Genomic DNA, 11,929 nt, shown 5'->3' on the forward strand with positions numbered 1-11,929 from the left:
GCAACATGTTGGGAAGGAAGGAGCCTTTCGGGACTGTACATTGTCCGTGGGAGGAGGCAGCTCAGACGTGATGAGACCGTGCTTCCCTGGAGTGCGGGGCCGGTGGGGGACGTTGCTGACCCATCACTGGTAAAGCCTGAGCATGGGGTCAGCACCTGGAAGGGGCCACTTGCCTCTTGTGGGACTGTGGGGCAGCATTAGAATATGGCCTTCCTCTGGGTAAGACTCTCTCGGGGGACAGCAGAGAGAGCCATGGCCCATCATGCAGAAGGGAGCGTCAGGTGCTGGAGACGGGGACGCGGAGGAAGGAGGGGTGAGAGGGCGAGAGCTCTTCGGGGGCTGGTGGGACGGGGGCCTCACTGCACGCTGCCGCTGGAGGAGGTTAGCGGAAGCCTGGACAGGCTGTGCCATCAGATCTTGCACTGACAGCAGACAGGGACGCAGCAGCTGGACTGGGAGCAGCAGGGTTTGCAGCAGCTGGACTGGGAGCAGCAGGGGACACAGCAGCTGGACTGGGAGCAGCAGGGGACACAGCAGCTGGACTGGGAGCAGCAGGGTTTGCAACAGCTGGACTGGCAGCAGGATGACCCACAGCCTGAAGAGCTGCAACAGGGTTTGCAACAGCTGGACTGGGAGCAGCCACAGGAGCCACAGCCCCCCTTGCAGCCCCCACAAGAGCCACAACCCCCCTTGCAACCCCCACAAGAGCCACAGCCCCCCTTGGAGCCCCCACAAGAGCCACAACCCCCCTTGCAGCCCCCACAGGAGCCACAGCCCCCCTTGCAGCCCCCACAGGAGCCACAGCCCCCCTTGCAACCCCCACAAGAGCCACAGCCCCCCTTGCAGCCCCCACAAGAGCCACAGCCCCCCTTGGAGCCCCCACAGGAGCCACAGCCCCCCTTGCACCCCCCGCAGGAGCCACAGCTGGAGCAGGAACAGGCTGGCACACAGCAGCACACGGGCTTGCAGCAGCAGACGGGCACACAGCAGCCGGAGCCACAGCCCCCACAGCCGGAGCCACAGCCCCCACAGCCGGAGCCACAGCCCCCGGAACAGCCACAACAGCCCATGGTTTTGGTGGGTTGAGGGTGGATCAGGTCAGAGGAGCAGGTGCGGAGGACAGTGCTCAGGTGTGGAGCCTTCTGGGCCCGGAGCCCTTTATATACCTGCCCAGGGTCAGCTGAGATGCTGGGCACATGGTCACTTCCCTGTTGTTACTGCCTCCCCTGGCCCTTTGTTCCTTGTGTTTCCTCCTTCCCAGAAGCCGCGTGCTCTCACCCGCCGTGGTGGTGTTCTGCTCATTCTGTCCCGTCTTGGGCAGAGGTTTGTTTTTCTGCTCAAGATGCCTGAACGTTTTTCCGACATTGTTTGGCAATGTCCCAGGATCACGAGAGTGTGTCCCACAGGGACACCCTCTTCCCAGTCGGGCCTGGGTTGCAGCCCCTTCCCCCTCCCTCTGTCCCCGGTGGGACCTCAGATAAGGCCTGGGGGCCCTGCGTGGGGTTCTCCCCAAAGCTGGGGTGTGCTGGGGCAAGCTGGGCTCTGACTGCGGCGGACGCGGAGGACAGCTGGAGAGAGAAGCCCCGGGGCTTGTGGAGAGGAGATGGGCAGGCTGCCTGTGCGCCTGGGCAGTGCAGGGGGCCAGTTCTCCCGCATTCAGCGGGAGACCGCATGGCCACGGGCCAGGATCCGTTGCTGGGTGGCACCCAGGGACCTCAGACTGGCAGGCGGGGTCTGTGGCCCAGGCTGGCCCAGCTGAGAAGGGTGAATGCTTAGCAGCGGGCTAACAGAGACCAGTCCTGGACATGGCGAGCTGCCACGTGCCCGCACTGAAGCTGTCAGCCCCCTGCGGTCGCCACACTGGGTCGGTGGCGGGGAGGCGAAGGCTTTCTTCTTGTTCCTCGTGCACCCGGTGGATGGGGCTGCTTCTGGGAGGGGACTCCTGTGTGTGTGTTTGGGGATTTGGCCAAGAGAATATTCTTTTGGGGGGGCAGAGAGAGAGTGCAGGGGTGGAGGGTCAGAGGGAGAGGGAGAGAGAGAACCCCAAGCAGGCTCTACGCTCAGCACAGAGCCTGCCACGGGCTCTACCTCACGACCCTGAGATCACGACCCGAGGCAAAACCGGGAGTCAGATGCTCAACGGACTGAGCCCCCAGGCTCCCCTCCACAGAAAATCCCTTGGAGAGGTGAGGCCGGTAAACAGCATTCGGGAAGGCGTTCCATGTGGGGAGGAGCCGTGCCAAGGCCACGAGGCAGGGAAAGGGCTCGGGGTGTGTGTGGGCTGGCGGCACCCGCTTTAGGCTCCATAGGTGGGGAGCGGAGACCGTGTGGGTGGGAGCGGGGCAGGTGGGGGCGGTGGGGGGGTCTCTCTGGGTGAACCTCACAATGAGGTCTCCGTTCTGTGCGGAAGGCGGGTCTCCCTCCTTCTGCTCTGCTAAGCTTATCATGGGCCCAACTGGGGAGGCCGTGGGGGAAGCCTCCTACCTCCGACATATGGAAAAGCGGGGAAGAAAGGAAATGGAATAAAACTTTGAGTCGGTGCACCAGGTCCCCCGAGCCCCCAGACTCGCGTGGGGTCTTGGGTTTACACGCAAGAGCCTCTGTCAGGCATCTGCCTCTGGCCGGACCCCGCCCAGTCACCAAGCGCCCCAGCAGAGACCCGGAGAGCGTGCCGTGTTCTTCCGTCCCGTGAGCCGTTCATGGGCAGAGGGGGCCGTTCCTTGAACGTTTCATAACGTTGTTCTGAGGTATCCGGGCTTGGTATGGTTTCCGGACAGCACACGATCTAGAGTGTTAGGATTTTACTTACCAGACTTTTATTTGTTTAATTGGATTTTTAAATAACAGTGTTTATCCTGGGGGATTTGGGGATTCCTTGTCCAAAGGCTTTAGGGGGAAGGTGCACATCCAGGGGTCCCCGGGACGCGGTGCCCTGTCGTCCTCCCGAGCTTTCCCAGACTGGCCGTAGGGGACACGTCCCGCAGAATGTTCTGGCTGATGGAGCGCCGGCCTCATCTGAAGCCTAAACTCTTGATTTTAAGAAGACCTGTGTGCTTCCTCTGATTTCGGAGGAAGGGTGTGTATTTATTATAGTTAAATAACAATAATAATAATGGACGTCGTAACAGACCAGACATTTAAAGAAGTTGGCAAAGACCACACAGTCCAGTCTAGGAAAGTAACGTAATTTCATTGAGCTGATGGCCTGAATGCCCCTCCGGACCCCAGGCTCCTTCCTTCCACTCTGCGTTTTGGCCAGGTACTTGCTGGTCGCCCTTCCTATGGCAACAGTCTCCTGATATTGTTTTCCAGAGAGACACAAAGACATCTCAGGGGTTTCTCGTCGCTCTGATGCTCCCGGCTTCTTTCTTGATTGTTGGGCCTCGAAGTTTCCTTTGCCCTCGTGGTATTGTCGCGGCAACTACTAGGTATCAGAGGTGTTTGCGCACGTGCGGCCACCCTCCGGGCACCGGCATTTCTATTTTCGCACGGTGTTGCGTGTGATTTCACGTCCTCCTACGATCCGCTCCTTCCATCCGCAGCTGCCATGACATCCCGCTCGTGGTGGCCTGTGGCGCGCTCAGCGGCGTCTCTGGCTGCTCAGCATTTTCACGTGAAATCAGCAGGAGGCTGACATCTTTTCTAAAATACTTCTGCTTCGCCACTGTATCTTAATTGGGTGATCAAATAATTCACGAGCCTTGAGTACTTCTGTTTGAAACGTACCTCCTGTTACCGGATTCTGCTCATGGTGTGACGTGAGAATTTTGCTGTCGCCTGTGTCTCCGGTCAGAGTAATGTACACCTTACGTTATCACGCTTACTTCCCATTCTGTTGATTTCGTGAAGTCTCCTTCAGTTCCTAAACAAATACACGTAAAGACGGTAGAAGGTTTGCTTTGCTTATGTTCTATCCAGGATCCAGTGCGTTCTCACTTGTTAATTGGAATGTCCGACAACGTATTTCCAAACTGCAGTGCAGGAGACACTTTTGTACTCAAGCAACGTTTGCATGTTGTTTGTGTTCAGACTTCTCTTGTGAATTCTTGAAAATACACTTCAGAATTCTTAAACCATTGACCCCATGTTGCAAGGCTGGAACTGCCTTAAATTGGGAAGATCATTTCTTTCTTTCCTTTTTTTTTTTTAAGATTTTATTTATCTGACAGACAGATCACAAGTAGGCAGAGAGGCAGGCAAAGAGAAGGTGGGGGAAGCAGGCTCTTTGCCGAGCAGAGAGCCCGATGCGGGACTCGATCCCAGGACCCTGAGATCATGACCTGAGCCGAAGGCAAAGGCTTTAACCCACTGAGCCACCCAGGCGCCCCTGGCAGATCATTTCATTCCCTTTAGATTCTTTTAAAAAAAAAAATGCCAGTCGCATGTGAGGTCAGTATCTGCCAGTTACGGACGGACGACCTCAGCAGGATGGGAAGGGGGTGCCTTCAGGGAGTCCAGAGGCAGCTGTGTTTGGGGGTGACTGGGGCCGTGAGCTGCACGGACACGGTGTCGGCAAGTGTACTCGTGTTTCTGAGGGCAGCCGGCAGTCCCAGACCCGTACCGGTGCAAACTTCTCTGACCAACAGCACGTGCTATCCAACAGCCGGCCCGGTTTTCATGTGGTTTCACTTTGTTGAAGAAAATCGCAGGTAATGGTTTCCAGTTGGTGGAGATACTTCACACAGCTTACAAGGCTTTCTGTTGCAGCCGCAAGGCCCGGTACTTGCCCCCTGCTCAGAGCTGTGACAGTGGAGAAGTGCTTTCTATCTGGTTGACTGTCATGTTGCTTTGTTTTGTACACATGCTTATTTGTTGGGGTGGGACGCTTATAAGGTCTTTTGGGCAAATCCATCCCATTGGTTTTCGCATTTTGACATCTTTTTAAGGGCTTGTGCAAAAATGGGTCCAGTTCAGTAATATGGTTAATTTTGACTAATGCACCTCGTCTCTGAGAACAGAATGTGTGTTATCTCACTGTTGGGTGCTGTGCTCAATATATACTCCGGGGATACATCCTTTTAGTTGGACGATTTGAATTTTCTCGAATTGTACTAATAACATTTTATTTCTCTCCTAATTACCAAGAGATGTTTGTCGGTGTATCCATTTCTCCTTATAATCCTCCCATTTTTGTTTTCTGTATTTTGAGTCTGTGTTGGTAGGTGCATTCATGTTTGAGAATGTCGTGTCTGCCTCCTGAATTTGTCCTTTGACCATGAATTGCTTTTAATATTTACAGGCAATGGCTAAAAGAATATTTTAACACCATTTGGCATGTTTTGGAACCATCTCTTGTATTGGGGAAATCCAGAGGCCAAGCTGTCTTCCAGGATAAAAGGCAGAATGGTCAATTTTCTCTCTCCTGACCTGCCATTCTTGAGGGCAGGGACGTATAACTAAGACTTGGCATTGTAAAAAGCGGTGCTGGTGGTCCTGTCCTGTGTCCATGGCTGGTCATGCTCCAGTGAGGGCTGTGTGGACGTGTTCAGCAAGGACAGCAGCTGTTTCTACACTAACTGGTTTGGGCAGTAGCTTTTCTCACCGCTCAGGCTCCCATGTTTGGGAAGGCAATGCTGTGGGTGCTCGACCTCTTGTCTCTAATCACCCAGAAACATTTCTCCTGACAAACAACTGAAACCCACGCCCGAATCAACAGAAATAAATCACACACTTTCTTAAAAATCCTGGAGTTTTCAGTGCGGGTGGAAAGAAAGAAGGAAAAATTAGATTAATACAATTGAGGACATTAAAGAAAGGGAGGGCAAGGAAAAAACGTAGTGAGTGGAAAGCATCAAAGCGAGAGAGAAGAGAGAATTCCAGCCAGGCATATCCATGATCCCAATGAAAAAGAATTGATCTCATCATTTCCAAGACAAATTTTCAGGGTTTTTAAAATCTGTTAGGAGAACAGTTACAAAATGTAATGGCACAGGAATGTTGAAAATAAACAGGAAAATATACAGAAGGGAGATATTAACCCAAAAGACCAGAGTATATTTTTGTTTAGTGTTAGATAAAGTAGACTTTTAAGACAAAGTTTCACGAGAGGAAGTGTGGGAGTGAGGAGAGAAGAGACGGTGAACCTGTCTTTCAAAGGCCGTCCTGGTACGTTGAGTAGGGAAGTAGGACAATAGTTTGAAGAGAAGTGGATTCAAGAGTTTAAGATGTGAAAAATAACACCATTTTTAAAATGTGAAAACAATGAAACACAAAACTTAGAATTTGCCATCTTCACCATTTTAAAGCCAGTGGTCAGAAGTATTAAGTGCATTCGTGATGTACCATTACCCCCAACACCCGCCTCCAGAACTTCCCCAGGTCACGTTATTTTACGGATGATAATGACGGAGTGCTTCCCTAGGTGATGCAGGTGCGTGGGGAAGAGTCTTGGAGAGACGCCTTGAATGGACAAGAAGGGACAATTGGGCTGGGGCTGGCCTTAGGCTGGAGCAGGGACTGTTCATGAGCTATCCCAGGAGGTGGGCCAGGTGACCGGCACGGGAGCTATGGGAAGTAGATGGTCACGAAGCTATGGCGGTCCTCTTCTGAGGGTTCCGTTTTCTCCGTGAAATAGGATGGAAGGTAGTCAGTTGAGAGCAAAGTTGGGGGAGAAATCATGACACTCAATCCCTACTCTACGCAAACACAGAAGAATCTGTGTGGCATATGCACGGTTGACTCAGTACACGGGTACCAGTTTTCTAAAAACGACAGGAAATCGGGTTTCTAAAATCAGAGATTGTACAACTTCAGATCTTTCTCCACTATGGACCAACTTATCTGAGTGAGAATAAATGAAGGTTAAAGCATTACTAAAGGCAAAGCAATTCTAATTCTGAAGTAGAGTCTAAAGCTTATTGATCTCACTTACCAACTGAAGAGTCTTTTTGTACACTTTTTTGATTTTGCAAGATTTTTATTTTTCACTTCTTAAAAACTAGTTTCAGAGGTAGAATGTAGTGACTCATTGGTTGCATATAACGCGCAGCGCTCATTCCGTCCAGTGCCTCCTTCATGCCTGTCCCGCAGCTACCCTTCCCCCCACCCCCTCCCCTCCAGCAACCCTGAGTTTATTTCCTAGAGTTAAGATTCTCTTACGGTTTGCCTCCCTCTCAATTTTCATCTTATTTTTCCTTCCCTTTCCCTGTGTTCATTTGTTTTGTTTCTTAAATGCCACACATGAGTGAAATCATATAGTATTTGTCTTTCTCTGACTGACTTATTTCACTTAGCGTAATACCCTCTAGTTCCATCCATGTCAACACAAATGGCAAGATCTCATTCTTTTGATGGCTGAGTAATATATATCTCGCATCTTACTTATCCATTCATCTGTCAGGGGACGTCTGGGATCTTCCCATGGTTTGACTATTGTGGACATTGCTGCCATAAACATTGGGGTGCATGTGACCCCTTGAATCACTCTGTTTGTATCCTTTGAGTAAATAGCGAGTAGTGTGACTGCTGGGTCACAGGGTGGCTCTATTTTCAACTTTTTGAGGAACCTCCACACTGTTTTCTATAGGGGCTGCACCAGCTTGCATTCCCACCAACAGTGTAAGAGGTTCTGTTTGTTTTTGTTAGCCAACATGATTTATATCTTCTCACATGATGGTTTCCTTTAGTAACTTGTTCCTTGCCTCTCGGCTTAGTTTCCTTCTTCCTGAATTACATTCATAATAAGTTACTACTGCAAAGGTCTGCTGGTGGGTAAGTTCCATCAGTCTGAATTTTGCTGGAAGTATCTTTATTTTATACTTAATTATTGGCCGATAATTTAGCTGGATATAGAATTCTAGGTTGAAAAATTTCTGTTTAGTATTTGAACCCTCCCCACAATTTTTACTTCCTTGCCCTTTCATTGAGAAGTGTGTTGTCAGTTGAATTATAAGTTAATTTTTTTCTCTGATATTTTTTTACTTAATGTTGTATTCTGAGGTTTTGCTATGATGGGACTAGGTTTGGATTTACTTATATTTTTATTTGTCATGCTTTAGATTTGTAATTATCCAATATGAAATTCATCCTTTTATTAATTTTGGATTATTGTGTCCAAATATTGAATTTTATCTACTGTCTCTGCACTCTTCCTCCAAAATTCACATAAGATATATATATTGAACATTTTCATTCTAGTCTTCATGTGTCTTAAGGGTCTTTTCATATTTAAATATTTTTCCATACTGCATTCCAATTAATTTCCTTTGCTATTACCCTCCTGTATCTGTATGTACTTTTCTGTTTAACTGGAATTTTGGATTTTTAATTTTAGTGACATTGTATTTCATATTGTTAATTCTCTATGAACACTCCTATAAATCTATTTATAAAGTTTATTCTTTCTATACAAATGCAGTTATTTACATTTTTAATAGTTTTAGATATATGTGTTTATAGCATTTTTTTCATATTGTTTTTCTTCTAATTTATAAGTTTAGGTTCTTGATCCTTCTGTTTATTGTAAATACTGATAGCTCATGAAAATATTGATAGCTCATGATAGCTCATGAAAGTTTATTTTTTAATTTTTATATATTATAAACTTATCTTTAGCAGTGCTTATTCTTCTGTTCCTTTCCCTTCACTCCTAAACCATTCCCAGGGCAAATCCTATGTCCTGGGTGGTTTGGATTCCAGTCCCCCAAGGATGTCCTAATCTCTGGGACTTATGAATATGTTACCTCACATGGTAAAGGAGACTGTGCAGATGTGATTAACAGTCTTGAGATGGGAGATTATGCTAGATAATCCTGGCGTACCCAGTGGAATCACCAAGGTCTTTGTGAGAGGGAATCTTTATATGAAGGTCCTTTGAGAGCCAGAGAAGGAGACATAACCACAAAACTGGAGACTGGAGTGATGTGCTTTGAAGATGGAAAGGGGTTGGGGATGAGCCAAGGAACACAGGCAATTCCTAGGAACTAGAAAATGCAAGGAAATGGATTCTTCCCTTGAGCCTCCAGGGGAAACTCAGACTTGCTGACTCCTTTATTTAGACCTGGTGAGTCTTCCAATCCCCAGAACTGTAAGATAATAAATTGGTGTCATTTTAAGACATTTAATTTGTGATAAGTTGCACAGCTGCAATAGAGTGTGTTATATTTACTATGTGGGGTTACTGCTTATCAAAAACAAATCAGTAATTCAAAATATATATTTATCTGCACTTAATGTATATACCCATTTGCCTAGCAAATAACCTTCAAGAAATATGTTCTAAGGGGAAAATTGCAAATGACAGTTTGTAATGTATCTCAATGTGGATCTTTTTGGATTTAATATGACTGGAGTTCTTTGAGCTTCTTGAATTTATACGTCCATTTATTTCCTCAGATTAGAAGTTTTTGTCCATTATTTCTTCAAATAAACTCTCTGCCTCTTTCTCTTCTGCAGCTTCTGTTGGGACTCCCACAATGCATATATCGATCTCCTTTACGATGACCCACACATCCCTTAGGCTCTCTTCACTTTTCTTCATTCTTTTTTCTTCATGCTTTTCTGATTTGATTTCAACAACCTGTCTTCAAACTCACAAGTTTTCAATTTAATCCCTCTAGTAAATGTTTTCAGTCCCATTATTGTATTTTTCAGCTCTAGTATTTCTGTTTTATTTTTTTGAAAAATATTTTTTCTCTTTGTTGATATTCTCATTTTGTGCTTGCATTATTTTCCTGATTTCATTCAGTTGTCATTCTGTGCTCTCTTTTAGCTCATTGAGCCTCTTTATGACATTTATTTTAAACTCTTTGTCAGACAGCTCATAGATCTTTATTTCTTTAGGGTTGGTTGGTTTCTAGAGTTTTATTTTATTCATTTGGTTGTCCCATGTTTCCCTGTTTCTTTGTATGATTTGCATTTTTATTGTTGTCATTGAGACTTGGTTATTTAAAAAACCAACGACCCTTCCCAGTCTTACTGACTGGCTTTGTACAGTGGGTACATTCACTGATTAGCCTAGCTAGAGGTTCTGGAACCTCTCAAACCTTTTCTGAGGATGTGTGTCTTCTTGGGGTTTGTGTGTGTGTGCTCTCAGTCATCCCAAAATCTCTAAACATTTTGTCCCTGTTTCTCAGAAGCCTATAATCTTTGGAACCCCCTGGCATCTGCTCTGGAACTGTGGCTTTAATGTGTCACGTGATCGGGTATGCTTGCAGTGGCTTTTTTTTTTTTATTTGAGTGGCTTCTAAACAAAGCCACCATTCTAGTCAGTTCTGTGTGTCAGACAAGACAGATGCCAGCACCTCAGACATCAGATTGTTCTTTGTTAATTATCTGTTGACATTGTTAGAAATTTTTCCTTTTGCCATGCAGGTATTTCATTTATTTTTCTTTTATACCAAATTTTATCACTCATTTCTTTAGTGGACAGCTGAATTTTGTGTCATGCTTAGAAAGAACTATTCTATTATAATGTTACTTAAAAATTCCTATTTACTTTTAATTATTTTTATTTTTATTTCTATTTCTGTTTATGTCTTTATCCCATACTCTGTATGGAATTTATTTTTGGATTAAGAGGTGAGGTAAGCACCCAATTTTAATTTTCTTAGATCCTACATAATTTTTTTTTTATCCTACATAATTGTTTTAACACCATATATGGAACAATATTTTTTCTTATGAATTTAAAATGCTATCTTTTTCATGTAGGTATTTCATGCATGGTTGGTTCTGTTTCTGGTATCTCTTTTCTTTTATATTTATCTACTGGATTTTCATGTGTTTATGTTAGGTTGTTTGAATTATCATACTTTGTAGTAAGTTTTGATATCTGGCCCACTTCCTTTTTAGCATTTTCATGGCTATTGTTTTCTGTATAAATGTTACAACCAGCAAAGCTACTTAAAATACCTTCTTGGTATATTTATTCAGATAAAATGTCTAGATTAATTTAGGGAGAATTGACTTGATTAAAATATTAAAACTTCCTATTAAAATAAGAATTATCTATTCTTTTGTTTGTGTCTCAGTATATTCCAGCTTTCTTCACATAGATTTTTAAAGACTTTCATGAAAAATTTTACTGAAATACAAATTCATGGAGAAAAATGAATGTAAGGCAGCATGCTGAATTTCCACCAATGGGATACACATGTAACCAGTACTCAGATTTAGAAATAGATCATCACCAGACCATAGAAACTCTCTGTGTCCCCCTCCCAGCCACTTTCCCACTAAAGGGACCCCTATCCTGACCTTTGGTGAAATAGATAAGCGTTTTTTGTTGTTATTGTCGCATGTGTGCTTCATATAGAAGTAGTCATACGATATATATCCCTTTGTCTGGCTTCTTCTTGTTTTTAACATTTTATATATGAGGGAGAGAGTGAGTGAGTGTGAGTGGTGGGGGAGAGGGAGAAGCAGACTCCCCGCAGAGCAGGGAGCTCGATCCGGAGCTCAACCCCAGGACCCTGGGATCATGAACTGAGCCGACGGCAGACATTTAACCATTTGAGCCCCCAGGTGCCCCTGTCTGGCTTCCTTTACTCAACACTGTGTCCGTAGGGTTCTCATTGCCACAAAGTGGCTCACTGAGTGACTATGTCACAAATAAACATTCTTTCCTGCTATTAGTGGCCATCTGGACAGTTTCGGTTTTTAGCACCAGAAGTGCAGCTTTTCTTTTAAAAGTGTTTCTTACAAGCCTCCTATTTAGTGGGTGGGCTTCCTTTTATCATATTTCTGTCTGTTATATGCGAATAGAAAGATATTAATTTCACATGTTAATTACACGCCTGGCCCTCTATCCAAATACTTCCATTTTGAGTATTATTCATTTGACTTGTTTTTACTTTTTTCCAGTTATACAATGGAACCATCTGTAAATAATGATCATTTTTCTTTTTCTTTTCAGTTGTTATATTTTGCATTTCATTCTCTTTGATAATTACATTGAATAATTTCCCCAAAGCAAGTAAAATAATACTGA

General features: G+C 45.5%; 1 pseudogene; it reads left to right on the top strand.

The window, feature by feature from the left end:
- The first annotated feature begins 262 nt into the window (after nt 1–262).
- Nucleotides 263–1,184, top strand: LOC122913711 (annotated as a pseudogene).
- Nucleotides 1,185–11,929: the final 10,745 nt, after the last annotated feature.

The sequence above is a fragment of the Neovison vison genome, chromosome 7 (genome assembly GCF_020171115.1).
Source record: "Neovison vison isolate M4711 chromosome 7, ASM_NN_V1, whole genome shotgun sequence".
NCBI classification, from domain to species: Eukaryota; Metazoa; Chordata; class Mammalia; order Carnivora; family Mustelidae; genus Neogale; species Neogale vison.